Source organism: Petaurus breviceps, unplaced genomic scaffold (assembly GCF_028583685.1).
Source record: "Petaurus breviceps papuanus isolate PSGF00001 unplaced genomic scaffold, PetGlider_PUasm1.0 90601, whole genome shotgun sequence".
In the NCBI taxonomy this organism is placed as follows: domain Eukaryota; kingdom Metazoa; phylum Chordata; class Mammalia; order Diprotodontia; family Petauridae; genus Petaurus; species Petaurus breviceps.
In genome coordinates, this window is record NW_027187282.1 from 1,217,673 (window position 1) to 1,241,595 (window position 23,923).

Consider the following 23,923-nt stretch of genomic DNA (forward strand, 5'->3'; position numbering starts at 1 on the left):
AAAATACATACTTAAAGCTTCAGCTCCTAGGGGGATCTGAACAACATGGTGTAAACTAGAAGTAAATAAAGCATTTGATAAAAAAAAAAAGAGAGGGAAAAAAAGAGTACAGTTAAAGCAGGTTATATTGCAATAAAGTGTAATATTGACTTATATCATCTGTAAATGATTTCCATTAGTAGAAGTAAGGAAAGCTGATGGGGTATATTACATGTAGTTATAGGTTATATATGAAACAATGGATGTGATAGGGGCATGTGTCTCAGGATTTAAATCAGGATGTAACAAGTCCAGTTTGTATTGATCATAGGGTGATCATAGTAAGAAACACAAATCCTGGGGTAAAGATTTCAGTTCTTTGGCTTGATGTGATAAATGTTCAAACTGACCCCATGTGGGCACAGCTTTTTTGTAGTGGCTGCATTAGGAGACGTCTTCTTCTATTTTTCCATGTTCCATCTTCATGATTTCTTCTGTCGCCAGAGCTCTTTCATCTCCTGGGTGAGTTGGAGTACATGCCCTGACATTTCTTTTGGGCACCCACACTGGCCGTTCCATGACTTCTGGAAAAATACAAACATAACTTCTCCCCCATATTAGTAATGGGTCAGGCCCTTCCCCTATCTTTGTTTGGGGATCTCTCCACATTACCTTCATATGGGGAGTATGTACTATTTCAGATTGTTTTTCTGCTGGTGTATACTCATTATAAGTGATGTTTAAAATATTTTAAGGTGGGGCGGCCAGGTGGTACAGTGAGTAAGAGTGCTGGCCCCAGTGTCGGGAAACCTGGGATTGGTTCCAGCCTCCGATACTCGGCACCCACACAAAAATAATAATAACTGGCCATGTAACCTTTGGCAAGTTACTTAACCCTGATTGCTTTAAAAAAATATATATATATATATATATATATATATATTTTTTTTTAATATATATTTTAAGGTGTATAAAGCAGTAGCTAGATGTCTTTGTGGCATATCAATCCAAGTCCCCCCTTTTTTATATTTTGTAAATAGGTTTTAATATCTTTATTCCATCTGTCAAGATTATAAGGGTTATGCCTGTAACTAATTTTATTTGAAAAATGATCACAGAAAGATTGAAATAATTTGTTAATGTAGGCAGGGGCATTATCAGTTTTCAATTGTTTTGGAATGCCCATTGAAGCAAAAGACTGTAAGATATTGTTAATTACATTTTTTACTGCTTCCCCTGTCTGAAGGGAAGCAAAAGTAAAAGAATAAAAATAATCTATTGTAACGTGTATATATGATAATTTACCAAAGAGAGGATAATGAGTCACATTCTTCTGCAAAATATAGTTAGATTTAATTCCCCGTGGGTTAACGGCGATTAGTGAAGGAGATAATGGCATTCCAAGGAAAGTCCAGCAATCCAGCTGCATTTTAAACCTTACAGGGTGTCATATTACTCACACTCACACAGAGACACAAAAGCAAAACAGAAAGATACAGAAAACGACAGGAAGAATTTACTCACAGAAAAGAGATCTGCAAAAACAAGACATTTCAAGCCATCCTTGGTACTTTCATTTCTAATGTTAAACTTATCTTTAATATATTCCATAGAAAAAAGGAAGAAATGGGAAAATGCTGGAGGAGTCCTTCCTCTTTTAGTCTCTCACTCATCTGTCTCCCATTTTATCAAATCCACTGTACTATTCTTTGGAAACCAGGGGCAACAATATTCCACATATACCCAAAACTCCTCTAGTTGTTCCTTCTTGACAGTAAACTCCCTTTCTTTCACTACTTTCTTTAATACTTCAAAATACTGTTCCTGATCTTTGAACTGTACCCCATACATGTGACCCATGGTGACAGAAAGTTTTGAAATTCCCTGAGGTAAGTCTGGTGAAACAAAATAACTAAAAAGTGTACCTTTACCTTGTGTACTTATGTCCCCTTGCCCCCTTTTTTGTTCGTGGAGCTCGATTTGGTAAGAGCATCTCTGCAGCAACCTTCCTTTCGGGTCTCTATTTGCCCCATGTTGGGCACCATTTGCCAGAGGCCACTTGATTACCAGCATCAGGTGTGAGCAGAGATGTGAGATGAACTAGGTCAGGTGGGAAGTTCAGGATAGAACTTCGTTTATTGATACAATAAGCAAGGCTTTCATAGAATGCAGAGACAAAGAAGGTAACTATCAGTCATTATGTTCCCATAACATGAGGTAGAACTTGAAGGCTATCTTGTCCATTCTTTATCTAGTATTCCCATTTCACACTAGATGGGCTGTACATTCCCTTTTACTTAGTTCCCTTTGCATCACTACTTTTAGGGTGAGCAAGAATTCAGTGTGCTCTCTTGCACATCATAGAGAATGGCGAGCCAGCATCCAGTTGGCCTGGGAGCAGCTGCAAGAAGCTGGCTGCTTCTACCTGCCTAATTGAGTTGGCCCTCAACAACTCATTACTATATTTTTCCTACGCCTCTCCATCTCATCTGGTTTCTCTCTATTTAGAAGACAGGATACAATAGTTGATGGCTAGGACTCTAATAGCTTCTTCAGGAAGGTCAGCTTAACTTCCAGGCAGCATGGCTCAGAATTGGAATCCCCTCTGCAATAGAAACATTCAGCCTTTTGCTTGAAGACCTCCAGGAAGGGAGAACTCACCATTCCTTCAGAGGGGGCCCATTCCAACTGTTGTATAGCTCTATTTTTCATTGTTAGGCATTACCCCATAGATAAAGCTAAACTTTGTTTTGGTAACTTCTAACCACAGCTCCTTGTTCTATCCTATGATGTTCTATCCTATGAAGTCACTAAGAATAAAATTTCTCTTCTACTAGGTAAACCCTTCAAATACTTGAAAGTTCTGCTTAAGTCTTCTCCTCTTCAGAATTAATATTCTCAGTTTCTTCAAAAATACTCATAGGACATGAAATGAATGAGCTTCACTATCTTGACTCTCTGCTAGAAACTTTAAGGCACTTAGTAAAGAGATGGCTTTCCATTGTAATAAGGCACTTTGTGACCACTGAGGAATCTGGTGGCCTGCCTCAAGAGTGGTCAATGAGCTAGCTGCATTGCTTACCCTATATAGGTCACATACACACTTTGGGTGACTGAGAAGACACAAGTTTCTCTCTTCACCCTTTTACATTTTAAAAGAACTCAAATGCTCCACTTTAAAACACCAGTTGTGTGGAAGCTGGGCAGCAAGTACCAGATGTGAGAACTTTTAGGAGTCTTCCTGTTACAAACAGTATCATTTGCAGATTATCAGGCTATGCAAAATCCTTTGCAAAATGCTTGGCAACCCCAGACCCTGGCCTAGTGATGTCTTATCTCCAAAACCAGGCAACCAAGTTGGTAATTTTCTTGGCTTGGTCTCCAGCAATCTGCAAAGCCTGGCAGGTCTGACACCAGGGCTTGTCCCAGAAGGACAAGAAGTGCACAGCATAACTCCAGCACCAGTCAAAATAGCACTTCTACTCATTCTGGTTTTGATCCAGGAAGTGAAGGTAGGTGACCAGGGCAGCAGCATTGGGAAAGTTTTCCATGTAGATGAAGGTATTTTGAGGCACAAAGCTATCATAGTTGGCCCGGCTGGGCCCCAACACCACCAGCACTGTCCCAGCCAGGAATGAGTTTCACTGCAGTTCCTTCATGATGTAGTCTAGGTGTTTAGAGTTCTCAAAAGACAGATAGAATTTACCACCATGTGCAGGAGCCCAGGTTCTGGCACTGGCTGTTCAGGACCACTGTGGCCATACACATCCACTTTCAGGTAGTGGTACAGCTCATGGTAGTATCTGACCCAGGCCTGCCCCTCATTCCAGTGGTTGACCACCCAGGTCACCAATCCCTGCTTTCAGGCCAGCGATGGGAACAGCCCTGAAGGCTGCTCCTGCAGGATGCTCCTGGAGTACAGATTTCTGTAGGGCACAAAGACAGATGGGACAGTGTCCAGCTGAAAAGGTTGCCATCAAAGCTCTCTAGTATTGGGGAGTTGGAAGGGGACTCAAAGTTCATCCACACATACTGCTGTCCAGGGGGTCTAGCTGGCTGGTCGTTCATCAAGGCTGTGTCTACTCCTTTAGTTTCTGCTGTGTCCAGTTCCAGCTTGTCTCTGGACTCACTTGATGGTGGGTGCCAGTTATGGGTCCACACAAGGTCTCAGTGATGGAATTACCAATAGGTTGGGAGTTGCCAATAGGTTGTCCTGTTAGTGAGCTGGCAGCAGCCACTCAGGTTAAATAGGTGCGGGCAGACTGAACCCAGACTGGGGGATCTGTCCCGGAAGGGATTCCACCACATCAGGATGGTAACCCCACTTTCTTTTTTTTTAGAGTTGGTATATAAATTAGTGTGTGTGTGTGTATATATATATATATATATATATATATATATATATATATATATATATATATATATATATACATATATAATTTTAATTGATTAATTTATTTTTAGTTTTCAAAATTCATTTCCACAAGATTTTGAGTTACATTTTTTTCTCCCCATCTTTCCCCTACTGCCCACCCCAAAAGAGAAAGCCTACTGAATACCTGTTTCCCCAAACTGTTCTCTCTTACATCCTCACCCATCATGCCCCATAACTTCCTAGTAGGGCAAGATGGATTTCTATACCCCAGTGCCTGTATATCTTATTTCCCAGTTGCATGTGAAAAAACAAATGTTTTTTAAACATTTGTCTTTAAAATTTTAAGTTCCAAATTTTTCCCTTCTTCCCTCCTCACACACTCCCACTGGAAAGATAAGCAATTTAATATAGGTTGTACATGTGTAGTTAACCAAATCATTTCCATAATTGTCATATTGTGAAAGACTAACTATATTTCCCTCCATCCTATCCTGCCCCCCACTTATTCTATTTTCTCCTTTGACTGAATCCCTTTTCAAAAATGTTTGCTTCTAACTACCCTCTCCCCCAATCTGCCCTCCCTTCTATCCTCCCCCCTCTTATCCCCTACTCGCTTATTTTCCTGTAGGGTAAGATACCCAATTGAGTGTGTATGTTATACCCTCCTTAAGTCAAATTCAATGAGAGTAAGGTTGTCCCATTCCCTTTCACCTTCCTGTTCTTCCCCTCCATTGTAACAATTTTCTCTTGCCTCTTTTATATGAGATAATTTATCTTAATCTATCTCTCCCTTTCTCCTTTTCCCAATACATTCCTCTTGTGAGGAATATTTTAGATATTATCATTTAGATATTCCTCTCGTGAGGAATATTTTAGATATTATCATTTCACATTCAAATCATCCTGTGCCATCTATGTATACATGAACATACATATGCCCACAAACATATATATTTATATACACATACAACCTCCTATACATACATATATATGTATACATATATACATATATATTCCCTTCAACCATCCTCATACTGAGAAAAGTCTCATGAGTTACAATTATCATTTTTCCATGTAGGAATGTGAATAGCTCAACTTCAATAAGTGCCTTATGATATCTTTTACCTGTTTATCTTCTCGTGCTTCTCTTGCTTCTTGTATCTGAAAGTCAAATGTTCTGTTCAGTTCTGATTTTTTCATCAAGAATACTTGAAAGTCTTCTATTTCACTGAATGACCATATTTTTCCCTGTAGGATTATACTCAGTTTTGATGGGTAAGTGATTCTTGGTTTTAGTCCTAGCTCCCTTGACCTCCAGAATATCATATTCCAAGCCCTTCAGTCCCTTAATGTAGAAGGCTGCTGGGTCTTATGTTATCCTAATTGTGATTCCACAATACTCAAATTGTTTCTTCCTGACTGCTTGCAGTATTTTCTCCTTGACCTCGGATCACTGGAATTTGGCTTTGGTAGTCCTAGGAGTTTTCTCTTTGGGATCTTTTTCAAGAGGTGATCAGTGAATTCTTTCAATTTCTATTTTGCCCGCTGGTTCTAGAATATCAGGGCAACTTTCCTTGAGAATTTCTTGAAAGATAGTTTCTAGACTCTTTTTCATTAATTTTTTGATCTTTATGAATTTGTTTGTTTACTTTCAGTTTACAAGATTCAGATCCACAATTACTTGAGTTTCAAATTTACTCTCCCTCCCTCCCCTCCACCGCCCATAATGGCATAAAATCGAGTATAGGATCTGCAAATACTTTCACATTAGAAATTAGTCAGGTTATAAAGAAAGATTGTATCAGATGGAATGAACAATGGGAAAGAGGAAACAAAACCAAACAAGAAAAAGAAAAAGATCAAGTGGTTTGCTTCAATCTGGATTCAAATTCAGTTCTTTCTAATTCTTTCTCTGGATATAAATATCTCTCTCCATCATGAGTCTTTTGGGGTTGCCTTATAACCCTGCATTGCTGAGAAGAGTCCAATCTATCAAAGTTGGTCATCAAACATAAGTTGTGTCTGTAACTGTGTACAAATTTCTCCTGATTCTATTCTTCTCACTCACCATCAGTTTGTATAAGACTCTCCAGGTAAATATGAAGACCATCTGTTCCTTGTTTCTTATAGCACAATAGTATTTCATTACATTCATATACCACAACTTGTTCAGCCATTCCCCAATTGATGGGCACCCTCTGAATTTGCAATTCTTTGCCACCACAAAAAGCTGCTATAAATATTTTTGTACATATGGGTCTTCCTCCCACTTCTATGATCTCTTTGTGATACAACCCTAGAAGTGGTATTGCTGGATCAAAGGGTATGAAATTATTTATAGCCCTTTGAACATAGGTCCAGATTTCTCTCCAGAATGTTTGGATCAGTTCATAACTCACCAGCAATGTATTAGTGTTCCAATTTTTCCACATCCTCTCCAACATTTGTGATTTTCCTGTTTTGACATATTAGCCAATCTGACTGGTGAGATGTGGTACCTCAGAGTTGTTTTAATTTCCATTTCTTTAATCAAGAGTAATTTAAAGCATTTTATATGCTTATAAATATCTTTAATTTCTTCCTCTGAAAACTGCTTGTTCATATCCTTTCACCATTTATCAAATGGGGAATGACTTCTATTCTTATACATTTGACTAAATTCTCTGTATATTTTAGGAATTAGTCCTTTATCAGAAACATAGGTTGTAAAAATTCTTTCCCAATTTCCCACTTCCCTCCTAATCTTGGTTGCATTGGCTTTGTTTGTACAGAAGATATTCAATTTAATGTAATCAAAATTATCCATTTTGCATTTTATAATGCTCTCTAGTTCTTGTTTGGTCATAAAGTCTTCCCTGCTCCACAAATCTGACAGGTAAACTATTCTTTGCTTTCCCAGATTGCTTATAAAATCAGCATTTATACCTATATCATGCACCCATTTAAAAATTGATTTTGGTATTTGGTGTTAGATAATGGTTTATGCCCAGTTTCTGCCATATTATATTCCAGTTTTCCCAGCAGTTTTTGTCAAATAGTGAGTTCTTATCCCAAAAACTGGGGTCTTTGGGTTTATCAAACAATAGATTACTATAGTCATTGACTGCTGATTCTTGTGTGCCCAATCTATTCCACTGATCCACTACTCTATTCCTCAGCCAGTAACAAGTAGTTTTGATGAAAACTGCTTTATAATACAGAATAAAATCTGGTACAGCTAGTCAACCTTCCCAAGCATTTTTTCATTAATTCCGTTGATATTTTGGACCGTTTGTTCTTCCAAATGAATTTTGTTGCTATTTTCTCTAGCTCTATAAAGTAGTTTTTTGGTAAATTTATTGGTATGCAACTAAATATGTAAATTAATTTAGGTAAAATTGTAATTTTTATTATATTAGCTCGACCCAGCAATGAGCAATTGATGTTTTTCCACTTAGTTAGATCTCACTTTATTTGTGTGAAAAACGTTTTGTAGTTGTGATCATATAGGTCCTGATTTGTTTTGGCAGGTAGATTCCCAAATATTTTATAATGTCTACAGTAACCTTAAATGAGATTTCTCTTTCTATCCCTTGCTGTTGGATTTCGTTAGGAATATATAGAAATGCCAAGGATTTATATGGGTTTATTTTATATTCTGCAATTTTGCCAAATTTATTTATTACCTCAAGTTGTTTTTACATGATTCTCTAGGATTCTCTAGAGATTCTCATATCATCTGTAAAGAGTGATAGCTTGGTCTCTTCTTTGCCTAATTTGATTCCTTTGATTTCTTTTTCATCTCTAATTGCTACTGCTAACATTTCCAGTACCAGATTGAATAAGAGAGGTGATAGTGGACACCATTGTCTCACTCTGATCTTATTGGAAATGCTTCTAGCTTATCCCCATTATATATAATACTTGCTGATGGCTTTAAATAGATGCTACCTATTATTTTAAGGAAGGCTCCCCTCATTCCTATACTTTCTAGTGTTTTTCATAGTAATGGATGTTGTATTTTCTCAAAAGCCTTTTCTGCATCTATTGAGATAATCACGTGGTTTCTGGTAGTTTTATTGTTGATATGATCAATTATACTGATGGTTTTGCTAATATTAAACCATCCTTGCATTCCTGGAATAAATCCTACCTGATCAAAGTGTATTATTCTTGTGATAAGTTGCTGCAGTTTTTGCTAATATTATATTTAAAAATTTTGCATCTATATTCATGAGGGAAATTCGTCTATAATTTTCTTTCTCTATTTTATCTCTTCCTGATTTAGGTATCAGTACCATATTTGTGTCATAAAAAGAATTTGGTAGGACTCCTTCTTCACTAATTTTCCCAAATAGTTTGTAGAGTATTGGAATAAATTGCTCTTTAAATGTTTGATTAGAATTCACTAGTAAATCTATCTGGCCTTGGAGATTTTTTTCTTAAAGAGTTTACTGATGGCTTGTTCAAATTCTTTTTCTGAGATGGAGTTATATGGGTAATTTACTTACTCTTCAGTTAATCTGTGCAACTTATACTTTTGTAAGTATTCATCTATTTCATTAAGATTGTCAAATTTATGTGCATACAATTGGGAAAAATAATTCCTAATTATTGTTTTGATTTCCTCTTCCTTGGAGGTAGATTCACCCTTTTATTGTTGATACTCATAATTTGATTTTCTTTTTTCTTTTTTTATCATATTGAGTGTGTGCCATGAACCACTGAGAAGAAAGTATATTCCTTTTTATCCCCTTTTAATATGTCCAGAGATCTATCATATCTAGCCTCTCTGAAATTCTATTTGACTCCTTAACTTCTGTCTTGTTTATTTTGAGGTTAGATTTATCAAGTTCAGAGAGGGGGATATTAAGGTCCCCCACTAGTATAGTTTTGCTATCTATCTCTTCCTCTTAATTCCCTTAACTCCTCCTCTAGGAATTTGGAAGCTATACCACTTGGTGCATCTATGTTAAGTAATGATATTGCTTCATTCTCTATAGTGACTTTTAGGAGGATATAGTTTCCTTCCTTATATCTTTTAATTAGAACTATTTTTGCTTTTGCTTTATCTGAGATAAGAATTGCTACTCCTGCTTTTTTTTTTTTTTACTTTAGCTGAAACATGATATATTCTACTCCAGCCTTTTACCTTTACCCTGTGGGTATCTCTTTGTTTCAAATGTGTTTCTTATAGGCAGCATATTATAGGATTATGGATTTTAATCCATTCTACTATCCACCTCTGTTTTATGGGAGAGTTCATCCCATTCACAGTAATGATGACTATCTGTCTCTTTCCCTGCATCCTATTCCCTTACCTGCTTATGGTTTTTTTTTATTTCTTCCTTCTTTTCCCTCCTTAAATGTTTTCTTTTTGACCACCACCTCCCTCACTGTTCCCTCCCTATGACCCCCCTTCTTTACCTACCCTCTCCTTTTACTACTATTTCCCTCCCTTCTTATCTCCCCCCTTCTTATTCCCGTCTTACCCTCCTACTTGCTATAGGACACAATACATTTTTATACTTATCAGAGTATATTATTCCCCCTTTCACCCCAAAGCAATGAGAGTAAATTTCATATAGTGCTCCTCTCCCTCCCTCCTTTCTCTCTATTTAATGAGTTTTCATGTCTTTTCACATTAGAATCTGAAACTTAACTGATTATGTTGATACCTCTTTGAACCAAGACCAGTGAGAATAATGTTCAAATGATGTTCCTCTCCCTCTTTCCTTCCCCTCTACTATAGTGTGTTTTTATGCCTCTTCATATGGCATAATTATAGTCCCGTTGACTCCCTTAATAAGGGTGTTTTTATCATCAGATTAGTTCATTTATACCCACACCCTCTATATATATATAAATCTTTCAAAGTTCATGATAATCATATAAATTTTGACATTGACAATTATCACCTTCTCATATAGGGATGTAAATATTTTGCTCTTATTGCATCCCAAGTTATGTGCATGTGTGCATGTGTGAGTGTGTTTTTTCCTTATTTACCTTTTTCTGTCTTTCTTGATTCTTGTAACTGGAGATTAAACTTTCTATTGAGCTTTGGCTTTTTCTTCTGGAAAGTCTGGAAATCCCTTATTTCATTAAATGACCATCTCCTTGCTTGAAAGATTATGATCAGTTTTGCCAGGTAGTTAATCCTTGGTTGCAGTCCTAGCTCTTTTGCCTTATGAAATATCAAATTCCAATCCCTCTGGTCTTTTAATGTAGAAGCTGCTAGGTCTTGTCTAATCTTGACTGTACTTCCACAGTATTTGAATTATTTCTTTTTGGCTGCTTGCAGTATTTTCTCCTTAATCTTGTAATTCTAGAATTTGGCTACTATATTTCTTGGAGTTTTCAATTTGGGATCTCCTTCAGGATAAGTCTGGTGAATTCTTTCAAAAACTATTTTACCTTCTGATTCTAGGACATCAGGACAGTTTTCTTTGACACTCTCTTGGAGGATGTTGTCCAGGATGGTTTTTTCATCACGGCTTTCCAGTAGACCAATAATTCTTGTTATCTCTCCTGGATCTGTTCTCCAGGTCAGCTATTTTTCCAGTAAGATATTTTATGCTTTTGTCCAATTTTTCAATCTTCATGTTTTGTTTGATTGACTCTTAGTGCATCATAGAGTCCTGAGCTTCAATTTGACTGATTCTAATTTTTAGTGAATTGCTCTCTTCAGTTAGTTTTTGAAGGTCTTTTTTTAGGGAGGTATTTTCTCCTATTAGTTCACTAATTTTACTTTTTAAGGATTTGTTTTCTTCAGTGAGACTTTTTTCTAATTTGGTCACTGTAGATTTAAATTAATCTTCTACATCCCTAATTTGGCTTTTTAAATCTTTTTTGAGCTCCTCCAAGAATATTTTTTGGGCTTGAGACCAGTACACATTTCCATCTGTGGCCTGAGGTGTGGACACAGAGTCCCTTCTCAAAACTAGCCCATTATGAGCTCTCTAAGTGGTTTAATCTGTAACCTGTAATTATAATTATAAATTTAAGGTAACCTTTTAGATTTGGCTTATAGATACATGATACATGGAGAGAAGGAGTTGTCCCACTCCCCTATAAGTCAAAAACAAAGAGAAAATTGAGTGAATTAAGGGTATTAGTATAGCAAGTGGATAATAGTGGACATTGAGTGAACCACACTGATTCCATTTTGTGACTCAATCCTGGAACTAACTTAGTTTCTATCAAATTACAGGTCTAGTGCAGCCTCTGCCATGTGAGAAAATGTTACTCAATTATTAGAATTCGGAGAAAACCTCATTGTATTGTTTGAACTTAGCCCTGAATGACTGTGAAACTGGACCATCTTTATAAGCTCTTTAGAGACCTTTAACCAACGGCTAACCAAAAGCTCAGATCCAAAAATTGATGTAAGGATTTTCTTCATAATTGTACATCTCAAGCAACTGAAAAGTGGCCTCATACTGATCAATCAGTCATTTTTCCCCCATGTTACAGATATTTGGGGAGTTGGACACTTCCTTTTCTGAATTCAGGAAATTGCATCTATTCACTCCTCTGCCCTCAATCTAAGGGATCCTACCAGGTCCTTCTGACTATTCCCACAGCTATCAAATTTGTGGGTGTGGACTCTTGGATCATCTGAAGAAAGCTCCCATTCCTGAGTGAATGGCAGGACCTTCTGGGGACCTCAGGGCTCACCTAGTATGAACCCAGATGTAGCCAACATCCAGACAAGACAGCTGTCCCGAGATTCCAGATGAGGGATGAATATACTCTCCTAGTTGTTTTCTCTTCCCTTTTGTTATGTGTACAGTAGTATTTTATCCCTCGACATTTTTGGCTTCCTTTTTGTTTCTGCTTGTACAGACAATAACTAGGCAAGAGCTCTTGCTCTATTTGCACAAACTCTTTACCCTGTTGGGACTTTTGCAACAATACCTAGTGTGCACTTCCCTGATAGGACCCTCAAGGAACAAACACCCTGGGATAAACATGCCATTCTTCAACTATTCTCCAACATTGCTGATGGGAAGGGCTAACACCTTAACCCCCAAGTTCACCAGTACTTAAGCCCACAGCTATCCCTCAACTCAACATCTCATCTTGGCCCAACAAAACGATCTCCTCCCAATCTCTGTGGCTAAACTCCATTTTTATTGAGTCCCATGGTGACTTCCAGAAACTCCCATGTTTCTCAGTTTGTCCTGGGCTTGCCTCTCCCCAAATTGCTACTGCTGATAACCTGCTTAATATCATTGCCTCTAAGAACACCTCTTCTGCTGACACTCTCATTTCAACACTAGCACCTCAGGACCTCAAATTTACTGAAGACCAATAAGATTTGCCTTGCAGCTGTGTCTACCACTATGATCTCCCTTGGTAAAGCTACCAAGTTTGCTATCTCTAGGTGGGCATGCTTTAACTCTGCTCTTCCAACTTTTTATCGTCTGCTCTCCTAGCGGCTGCCTTTGATACTACAATACTTGCAAATGTCTGTTTCTCTTCCCACAATATCTTCCTCTGCAATTCCTCTCATAGCATCTTGGCTTATACCTGCCTCTCCTTTCTTGGCCAGAATGGGAGATGTTCTTTTAGAACCTCTTCCATTGACCAAAAGGGAGAAATGTCAGGATCCCCACCTCAAAACCACTCCTCTTTTTGTTCCTCTACTTTCTTATTATTAGAAGACACCTTGTTTTCCAGAGCTAAGGTCCAGCAAGCAATATGTGCCCTGAGCTTGGCATAACAATAGTCCTTTGTGCTCCCCCTCTGGATAAACTCTGCTGCAGGTAAGCCAGAGAACTAATGGCTCCTGAGCTCAGGTTCTGTACAAGCAGAAAACAAAACCATGAAGCCCTACTATTATGAATAGACTTTTTGTCACTAGGCAACCTTGCCTCATTGTTGCTGTTGTAATTACCACTGTTACTACACCTCAATGCTTGATTCTTTGTCTATCCAAAACTGTATGTATCAATGGTACCTATAGTAATAAGACAAAAAGAAACTGAATGACAAAGCATAGGTAAAGAGGAAATGAAAATTGTAATTCTTTGCCTGCAATATGTTGGTTTACACCTAGAGAAACCTAAGGAGTCGAGCAATAAACTAATCAAAATAATGAACAACTAATTTCAGAAAAGTTACGGGACATAAAATAAACTCACATCAATCATCAGCATTTTGGTACATGGAAGCAAAACCCAGAAGGAAGAGATAGAAAGAGAAATTCCATTTAAAATAACTACAGATGATATAAAATTGTCAAGATACACAAGGGAAATATACGGACACAATTGCTAAAGAATCTTCACAGGAAGAAAGACAGATATAAATGATTGGAGAAATACTAATTGCTAATGGGTAAGCCAAGAGAGTAAAATAAAAATGATGATTCCAACTAAATTGATCTACCTACTCTGTGCAATACCAATCAAACTACCAAAGAATTACTCGAGAGTCAGAAAAAAATAATAACTCTCTTTCCCTTTACACTGTTGAAGATCTTTCCCTGCCAAGCATTAGCCTTGGACACTGTCTTTCCTCCTTCTCACTTGATGTTGAATGGAACTTCTATTATATAATCTCGACTGTGGTCTGATTGAAGGAATCATATCTCCCCAAGCAATCCAGTAAACCCTTCATCATAGTAGTTTTTACAAACCTTTTCTTCCCTCTTCAAAACTTGCAGAGCTCCCTCTCAGCTCACTCCTCAACATTACCACTTTTCCTGAAAAAGGCTGGGCCCATTCATTAGGGCCTCTTCTCACATCATCAACATGTTACATAACTTAGACTTCTTCCCTCACTCTGTCCTACATGAAGAGCTGGTCCTTCTCCTTTCCAAGGAATACATTTGCACACGCAGAAGTGATCCCATGGCATCCTGTCTTCTGCTGCATATTTCACCCTCTATGATCAATATTCTCTTATGATCAATTTCTCCTTGTCTCTATGGCTGATTTCTGATTACCTACAAACATGCCCTCATCTCTTCTTATGATGGTGTATAGGCTCTGGGAATCTCCTTGAATTTTCCCACTTGATCTTGTGTTTCCTAGAGGCCAAAAGCCTTCCTTTATCAATATAACTGAATTTCTATTACCCTTAACCTAACTTAGCTCTCCAGTGTCGGTTACCTCCAGATTGCCTCTGGCTATTAACCATCTTTGATGCCATCTAAATCTTATTCTCTTGGGTCTTGGAGTCTGACCCCAGTCCCATCAAGATCCTCCTTAGACTTCTCCTAAAGACTCTCCCTAGACCCCTACTCCAGACTTCTAGACCACCCTTAGATCCCTCCCACATTCTTTCTCTATATAAGATCCATCTTGCCTCCATGAAGGTGCTCAGATTCAATCTAGCTCATACTCAGTATGTGTCAGATTGTTCTGACATGCTTGTCTATACAAGCACCACAAATTCTCAGGCTCCTTTAGAGCCTACCTATCATGGTGAATCTTTAATAAATTTTATTTTACTTTGGTTGAGAGAAGACTTAAGAGTAATTCATTCAGCAGTACCTGGAATGTCAGAATTTTGGGGTCTGGAGCACTCCTAAAGGCCAAACTTCAGCACTTACAAAACCCTCACTTGATCCACTCATCCCTGTCAGCTGTTATCCTAACTTTTCCCTCCTTTTATTAAGCTCCCCAGGACCCCGCTTGGAAGGGAAGCCTGCCACACATTGTTAGCTTTCATTCAAATTCCTTAGGTCTTTAATCTGGGCCAAACCTTTTAGCTAATCTGATTAAAATTTTTTGCAAACCTCTCAGAAGAAGAGGAGTGAGGAGCTGAAATGCCTAAAGCAGGTTTTTTTTTTTTATCTGAAGTCTCAAAAAGGAGATGGGACTTCAGCCTTTTAAGGATGTAAGAGTAAGGTTATTCAGATAGGATTTAAATATATAATGTATATCTATATCTATGTCTCTATATATATACATATATATGTAATTAAAGTGTTTACATATTGTTATTTGGCATTATGATTGCAAGGTGCTTAACACAAGGACTGGCATATGTTAGACACAACATTATTAATATCTCTCCAATTTAAGGTTATTGTTCTATCCCTGATAAATGTGAAGTAGGTTTTAAATGCCAGAAGTAATAAGATCAATAACTTCTGGAAATGCAATTGCAATGTGTTAATACTGTATTTCTAAATTTTGTTGTATTTGTATAGAAATGTGATAATTTGAAACTGTTATATTTGGTTATAAATGAGTAATAATAATACTGCTGATATTTACCATTATAGCAGATTTTCCATTTGAAATCTTGGCTATTATGAAAATATATAGGGGCGGCTAGGTGGCACAGTGAATAGAGCACTGGGCCTGGAGTCAGGAGGACCTGAGTTCAAATCTGACCTCAGACACTTAACACAAAACTAGTGTGACCTTGGGCAAGTCACTTAACCCCAATTGCCCTGCCTTTACCCTCCAAAAAGCAAAAAACTACGTATACAGTAGTTTAAAGTTATAGTTTATACCCTGTGCAAGGAGATTTAGAAATGCATTAACCTAAATTGATAATGGGTTGCTTTCACATTTTAAATAAATAATAATATATAATAATGTTTAGGGAATTGAAAACAGTTGTATAATCATCTATATTGTTTAAAAGGCAATTTCTCTTATCTAAATGTTAAGAATTGTACTGTCAGAGAAAATGAATGGGTTAAGAAGCTGTTAAGTTATCTTATTAGACAATTGCTATAATTTAAGAAATCTTAAATTTCTAAGTTTTGTCTTTATTTAAAAAGTTTCAGTTAAAATGTTTTTTATATAAATCAAGCATTTACCAGAACATGTTTGTGAAAGAAAACTTGGTAATTATTCTAAGACTTTGTAAGATCTCCTCCTGTAATTTTTGTCAATTATGTAAAAGAGGTTTTGTAACCAGAAAATCTAGGAACTTTGTGATATCTAGGAATTCTGTAATAACTGGGAATTTAGTTTGTTATAATACTTTGGGAATTTATGTTACTTAAGGACATTTTACACCAATTAGTTGTAATGAATTCCAATGTTTAAAGCTTATTTTCGGTTTAAGGAAGAGAGAAATACTTAACATTTTAGAGCTGCTCAACGGATTTTCTTCATAAAAGTTTAGTGATTATTCCTCTTAACATCAGGATGAGTTTTGAACTATTTTTAAAGAAATGAGGAATACTTTTATGGAGAAATGTTTTGTAAAATCCTTTGTATGATTTTTAGATGGCCTACTAAATTTATGCTTATATAGAGATTTTATGGAGGTTAAATGAGGAAGATAGCTGACACAAGATAAGGATGGGAGAGACAAAGAATTTTGTGGTCCAGGACCGGGGGGAGGCTATGTGGTATTTCATGATGGGGGGAAGAGATTTTAGGATGCCTTTAGGTTAGAAAATAAACCAAGACACTGAGTAAGGAATTTTGAAACAGTATCCTCATAATCATCTCAATTCCCCATCCTCCTTTTCTTTTTTTAAGTCTTTTATTTATTTATTTTTAGTTTGCAACATTCATTTACACAAGATTTTGAGTTAAAAACTTTCTCCCAGTCTTTCCCCTACCCCAAGATACAGAGCCTACTGAATACTCATTCACCCAATCTGTTCTCTCTTATATCCTCTCCCATCCACTGCAACTATCTAGTAGGGCAAGATGGAATTCTATATCCTAGTGCCTGTATATCTTATCTACCAGTTACATGTAAAAAACATTTTTTTAAATATATGCTTTTAAAATTTTGATTTCCAGACACTTTCCCTACTTCCCTCCTCACCCACCCCCACTGGGAAGATAAGCAATTTAATATAGGTTTTTCATGTGTAGTTACCCAAATCATTTCCATAGTAGTTATATTGTGAAAGAATAACTATATTTCCCTCCATTCTATTCCTCCCCCCAACTTATTCAATTTTTTACTTTGACCCTGTCCCTTTTCAAAAGTGTTTGCTTCTAACTACCCTCTCCCCCAATCCGCCCTCCCATCTATCATCCTCCCTCTTATCCCCTTCACCCCTACTTTCCTGTAGGGTAAGACACCCTATTTACTGTGGATGTTATTCCCTCCTCAAGCCAAATCCAATGAGAGTAAGGTTGACCCATTCTCTTTCTCCTTCATGGTCTTCCCCTCCATTGTAACAGTTTCTCTTGCCTCTTTTATATGAGATAATTTACCCTATTCTATTTCTTCCTTTCTCTATCTCCCACTATATTCCTCTCTCAGCTCTTAATTTCATTTTTTAGATATCATCCCTTCCTATTCAACTGATCCTGTGCCCTCTGTCTATGTATACATGTACACACATATATACACACTCACACATGTATTTATACACACATACACCCTCCTATATGTACATATATGTATGTATACCTATATATGTATACATATATGTGTATATATGTATACATATATGTGTGTATGTGTATGCATATATATTCCCTTCAACTATCCTCATACTGAGAAAAATTTCATGAGTTATAATTATCATTTTTCCATGTAGGAGTGTAAATAGTTCAACTTTAATAAGTTCCTTATGACTTCTTTGTCCTGTTTACCTTCTCATGCGTCTCTTGCTTCTTATATTTGAAAGTCAAATTTTCTGTTCAGGTCTGTTTTTTTTTTTTCATGAAGAATACTTTAATGTCCTCTATTTCATTGAATGACCATATTTTCCCCTGAAGCATTATACTCAGTTTTGCTGGGTAGGTGATTCTTGGTTTTCATCCTAGCTCTTTGACTTCCAGAATATCATATTCCAAGCCCTTCAAGCCCATAATGTGGAAGCTGCTAGATCTTGTGTTATCCTGATTGTGTTTCCACAATACTCAAATTGTTTCTTCCTGATAACTTGTAATATTTTCTCCTTGACCTGGGATCTCTGGAATTTGACTATGATATCCCTAGGGGTTTCCTTTTGGGGATCTTTGTTTTCCAGAAGTGATCAGTGAATTCTTTCAATTTCTATGTTGCCCTCTGGTTCTAGAATATCAGGGAAATTTTCCTTGAGAAATTCTTGAAGGATAATATCTAGGCTCTTTTTTCAGAAATCCTGGAAGGGGGTTTTGCTAATGTCTGCAGAACAGTCCTAGGACCCCTGAAAACATTAGCAAAACCCCCTTCCAGGATTTCTGTAAACATACAACAAGAAAATCCTTCTTCAGGGCTTCTGAACCAACAGCAAGGTTACAAGAATTCTGCAACAACAGCACTGTCCTTCACCAGTGGACAGTATTCACTCTCTGTCAGCAGAACAGTCTCAGTAGCTCTGAACGAACAGCAAGGTTCCCAGATTCTGCAACAACAGGACTGTCCTTCACCAGTGGACAGTACTCACTCTCTGTCTGCAGAACAGTCTCAGTAGCTCTGAACCAACAGCAAGGTTCCCAGATTCTGCAACAACAGTACTGTCTTTCACCAGTGGACAAATCTGGCAAAACAACATCAAAATAGACAGACAAAGTACCAGCATAACAGCCATGTCTCCTCAGTCCTTGGCAGCTCTGGGTGGCAGCTCTCAAAGTCCTGGGCAATTCAAAGTGGCCCTCAATAATCCTCTCAGTCTCTCACTGCCTCCAAAAGGGTGCTGCTTCCAAAAAGTTCTTCTGCCTCTCTCTTGTGTCTCTCCAAATCTATGTCACCAGCTCCTCCCAGTTCAGCCCTCTCTTTTCATGTCAACAAGTCCATTCCACAAGTGGGATTAACAAGCTCTGGGTTTTAACACAATCAAACCAAAAACCAAGCCAATACAAGGGAATCTTTAAATTACATTACTATTACAGGTATATGATAATTATTCATGATATTGTTACTGGTAAACAGTTGTATTAAAATAAAGTTTCAGTTAAGATTGTTTAAACTTGTAAGATTGTTAACTAAGCTATTTGGTGTTATTACATAAATCAAGTATTTAAAAAAGTATGCTTGTGAAAGGTAATTATTGGTAATCATGTGAAGAAAAGACCTGTGAAACCTCCTTGTTTAAATTTTGTTAATTATTTGGGAAAGATTTAATGACTAAAGAATTTAGGAATTGTATAGTAGTTAATGATATCAGGATAAACTGTTTTTGAAAAAGGGAAATGTTCTTATGAAGAAATGTTTTATAAGATCTTTGATATGAGATGATGGGGAACAGATTAGCAGACAAGAAAGTTAAGGAGGCTGCCCTGTCCACAGAATCTATGAAGATGTATGTGTTGAATCACCAAATCCCTAAGACAAAAGCAATACTTGTGTTCATAGAAGCTGAAAAGGAAAATTTAATTAAGTTTGGGAAGATTGAAACTGAGCAAGACCATTGGTTATTGCTTGATGGGAGAGAAATGGTTAATTAACAAATCATGAGGGAAATTCTGTCAATTTTTACATCAAGGAGTCCATTGGGGAGTATGAGTAATGTGTGTCCTGGCTTTAAAGAAATATAGATGTATAAGTATATGTATATAGTGGTTAAACAAATCTGTGAAGTGTCTTATATGCAAGGAAGTAAGCAAAAAGGGTATTAAGAAAGCAGTGTGAGTCTCCTGGAAGAAAAGCTAGGAAAGACAGACCCCGAGATTTGGAGAGGGGTGTTTATGGGTTCCAAAATAATAAAGTAGTTTCAGAAGTTTTATGGGAAAGACTGAGAACAAGATGGGAGACACAAGATGAGAGAGACAAGGAAAATTTTATAATCCAGGATGGGGAAGTAATCTTATTAGTCCTGGGAAAGGAAGCAGGGAGAGAGGGACAGCAGGTAAAGAAATCTGCACATTAGTGCATTAGATATTATCTGTAGTTAATTGCTTATAATCAGAATGATTTGATGAAACTGTGGGAATTTTTTTAATGCTAAAAACTAAAATTGTTCATTTATTACTGTATGTGGAAAGGAAGAAACTGGATGAAAATTTTATTTTGACTAGTTCTGCACATTCAGAACAGTCCTCCTGCTACTGTATGATGTTGTAAAATTGCCAAAGTCTGTAGAAATTATCTCTATTAGGCAAGCTCATTCAGCCTGGGTAGGGAGCTTGTTTTAGTTATGAAGCTCCTAAACAATAAACTTGACTTGCTGAGAAGCAGCAAAGTCTATGTACAAAAGAGTAAAAAGAATCTCTAACAATTGGGTTTACCAGGACGAGTTCAAAAAAATTGTGAAAGGAAAGCTGAATAATCTGGATAATGGATTTGAGAGATTTGGAAAGATAAATAAAGATTTGATTAGAAATATGGAAGACAGTTTAGAAGATTTGGGGATAAATGGGGATTTCTAAGCCCCTCCTGTCTCTAAATAGTATTCTGGATACCTTTGTATCAGATGGTTTAAGTATGTTGAGAAGAGTGAGGAAGTATTTAGGAAGGCAGATGTTAATTAACAGTTAGATAAGGAAATATAATTTTGGAACAATTATCCCATAAATTAAGGCTAGGATTTCAAAGTGACAGTAAGGTGTAAATGTGTATTGTGTGTAATGGAGTCACTAGGTGTTTCAAAGTGATGAAAGTGTAATTGGGTATTAATGCAAATGACTGAATTAATTGTTGGGATTAAATCAGAGATATTTTTAATTGAGAGAAAAGAAACTTTAGTGTGAGTTCAGATTAAGCATAGTCCCAGGAAGATAGGGAAGCTTGGGAAGTATATACAAATATGTTAGAACAATCAGTTATAATCCTGATGGGAGATTTGATATTTTATAAACAAGAATAAATATAGAAATGAATACAGGTTATTTGAGGCTCGCTTTAGAGATGTTCCTTAACCAATGTGAGATTATAATCATATCTTAAACTGATTGTTGGAGCTTGTTATTTAAGATTTGATGGGACAGTTAACTGACTATTCCTCTGAGTCTAACTCCAGGTATGGATATTAAGAAAGGCTATCCAAGCTATCTGAACCACTGATCCTTGATGCCAGACCCTATGAGGTACAGGTATGTAAGGCCTGTGAAGTATGGGTATGGAAGGTTGGGAGAACGACTGTTCCACATGAGCTGAGGTAGGATTCTCCTGACAGAATCTACCCGCAAGCACCTGGAAGACCTCAAGTTTGGCTCAATGCAGATTGCAGCTTGGTACACGTTTTGCCTGAAATTGACATTCTGAAGTTGGGAAGATGGTTCCCTCATTACAGTTTTGTCCCTATTCTTGTTGGCAAGTTTCAATAATTAAAAGTTTTGAAAATACAACAACAAATCTATTAAATACTTGATTCTGGAACATCTTAAGTTACTATAAGATTAAGCTATTAGGCTCAGGATTTAGGATAAACATTCCTGTATAAGTCAGGGTCCTTTAGTTCTTTGTAATAATGTGAGAACGAGTAGGTCAAGGATTTGTGGGAATATTATTCTGTTACTTAGTTAGTATCGTACTTGTCTCAGCTTTGTTATAATTACCTAATATTAAAAGGAGAATAGGGTGAAGAAGAGTCAGACAAAACTAATCAACTAAATAACAAATAATCTAATTCTAAGGAAATAGATTCAACAACAAACAAATCATAGAAACAATAAACAATTTCACTAAAGAGAATGAAAATAATGAGACAACACACTAAAATATATGGGATGCAGCCAAAGCACTACTTAGGGGAAAATTTATATCTCTAAACACTTATATCAATAAAATAGAGAAAAAATAGATCAATGACCTGGGCAAAAACAAACAAAAACTCAAAAGGGAAAAAATTCAAAAGTCGTAATTAAACACCTAATTGGAAATAGTGAAAATCAAGGAGAAATTAATAAAACTGGAAGTAAGAAAAGCAGTAAACTAATAAATGAAAATAGGAGGTGGCTTAATGGAGAATGGACAATAAAATAGATAAATAACTGGTGAATTTTATTTCTTTAAAAAGATAAAGAAGTAAACCAAATTACCAGTATCAACAAAGAAAAGTGTGAATCCACCACCAATAAAAATGAAGTTAAAATAATTATCAGAAGAGATTTTTGCCCAATTATATGCCAAAAAAATTCATAATCTGTGTGAAGCAGACAAATATTTACATAAATAAAATTGCCCAGATTTAGAGAAAGGGAAATAGAATACTTAAATTAATTCCCTTTCAGAAAAAGAAATTGAACAAGGCAAGCTCCCTAAGAAAAAAATCCCCAGGTCAGATGGATTCGCAAATACATTCTATGAAGCATTTAAAGAGCAATTAATTACAATATTTTATAAACTACATGGAAAATAGGCAAAGAATGAGTCGTATCAAATTCCTTTTCTGACAAAAATAAGGTGCTGATACCTAAACCAGAAGAGCAAAAACAGGGGAAGAAAAGGAGACAGATTTCCCCAATGAATATTGATTTAAATATTTTAAATAAAATGCTAGCAAGGAGATTAAAGTAATATATCACAGAAATCATACACTATGAGCAAGTAGGATTTATACCAGAAATCCAAGACTGGTTCAATATTAGGAAAATGATCAACATAATTGACCATATTAATGACAAAAAACAACAGAAATCATCTTATTATATGAATAAATACAGAGAAAAGCTTTTACACAAATGCAACACCATGTTGCCCTCTGTCTTCCTGAGTTGTCATATGCACCAGAAACAGAAACGCTGAACCCAGGAGGCCCAGAATGAGTCAAGGATGAAGCCTGTCTTAAGCTGATTGTTACTTCTACCCCTAAGCTCTTAGTGTGTGCTTGAGAGTCAAACTATTTACAAGACAAGTGCCAGTCAGTCTGTACCAGAAAGGTAAACAGTTTGTACAGATAGGACCCTTGGAGATAAACAGACCATCATATCCTCATAGGCTAGAAGTTCCCAAGGAAAAAGAATGCTGTTTTTGCCATACTATTTACACATGCTCCCCCTCCCTTTCTCCCCCTCTTTGGGGGTGAGGTGGAACTAGTCCTTTCCCCTACTCTACTGCTCCCTTCCTCCTCCCATAACATTCCCATTTGGTAAGGGATTGTCCTGTACTTCTTCCATAAGACTCCCTTTTGTAACTCATATAAGGTTTTTGGCAGCATTGCAAACTTCTTCATACTTGGTATAAGAAGTTCCACATGCATGTTCATTTCTCTTGTAATAAATCCAGTTTCTACACATGTCTCATGGAGTTGTGATTTCTGGTTAACAACTCATTCCTATTAAAAAAAAACCACAGAAAGCATAAAAATCAACAGAGCATTTCTTAAAATGATAAGTAGCATCTATTTAAAAAAAGAGCAAACATTATCTATAATGAAGATAAACTTGAAGCCTTCTTAAGTAGATCGGGGTGAAGCAAAGATGTTCATTACCATCGCTATTATTCAATAATGTATTAGAAATGCTAGCTATAGCAATAAAACAAGAAAAGACAATGAAAGAGTTAGAATAGGAATGATGAAACAAAACTTCTCCTCTTTGCAGATCATATGATGGTATACTTAGAGCACCCTAGAATATTAACTAAAAACCTAACTGAAACAATTAACAGCTTTAACAAAGTTGCAGTGTATAAAATAAACCTACCTAAGTCATCAGCATTTCTATATACTACCAATAAAACCCATCAGGAAAAGATAAAAAGAGGAATTCTATTAAAAATAACTGCAGGGGCAGCCAGGTGGTTGAGCAAGTAAGAGCACCGGCTCCAGTGTCGGGATGA

At 36.6% G+C, this 23,923-nt stretch overlaps 1 long non-coding RNA gene and 1 pseudogene across 5 annotated transcripts in view; both read right to left on the minus strand.

Moving 5' to 3' along the window:
• The window catches only part of LOC138142625 (uncharacterized), a 130,260-nt gene that overhangs the window by 84,899 nt on the left and 21,438 nt on the right, over positions 1-23,923 (minus strand). For 2 of the 5 annotated variants that reach the window (XR_011163492.1, XR_011163491.1), the window contains exon 4: positions 20,474-23,417. The exons of 1 other annotated variant lie outside the window; for it this stretch is intronic. This is a non-coding gene — a long non-coding RNA (uncharacterized lncRNA). Of the gene's footprint in view, positions 1-9; positions 584-20,473; positions 23,418-23,923 lie in introns of those variants that run through there. 2 more of the 5 variants (XR_011163494.1, XR_011163495.1) reach the window with 2 other exon arrangements.
• Positions 3,287-4,317, minus strand: LOC138142624 (alpha-(1,3)-fucosyltransferase 4-like; annotated as a pseudogene).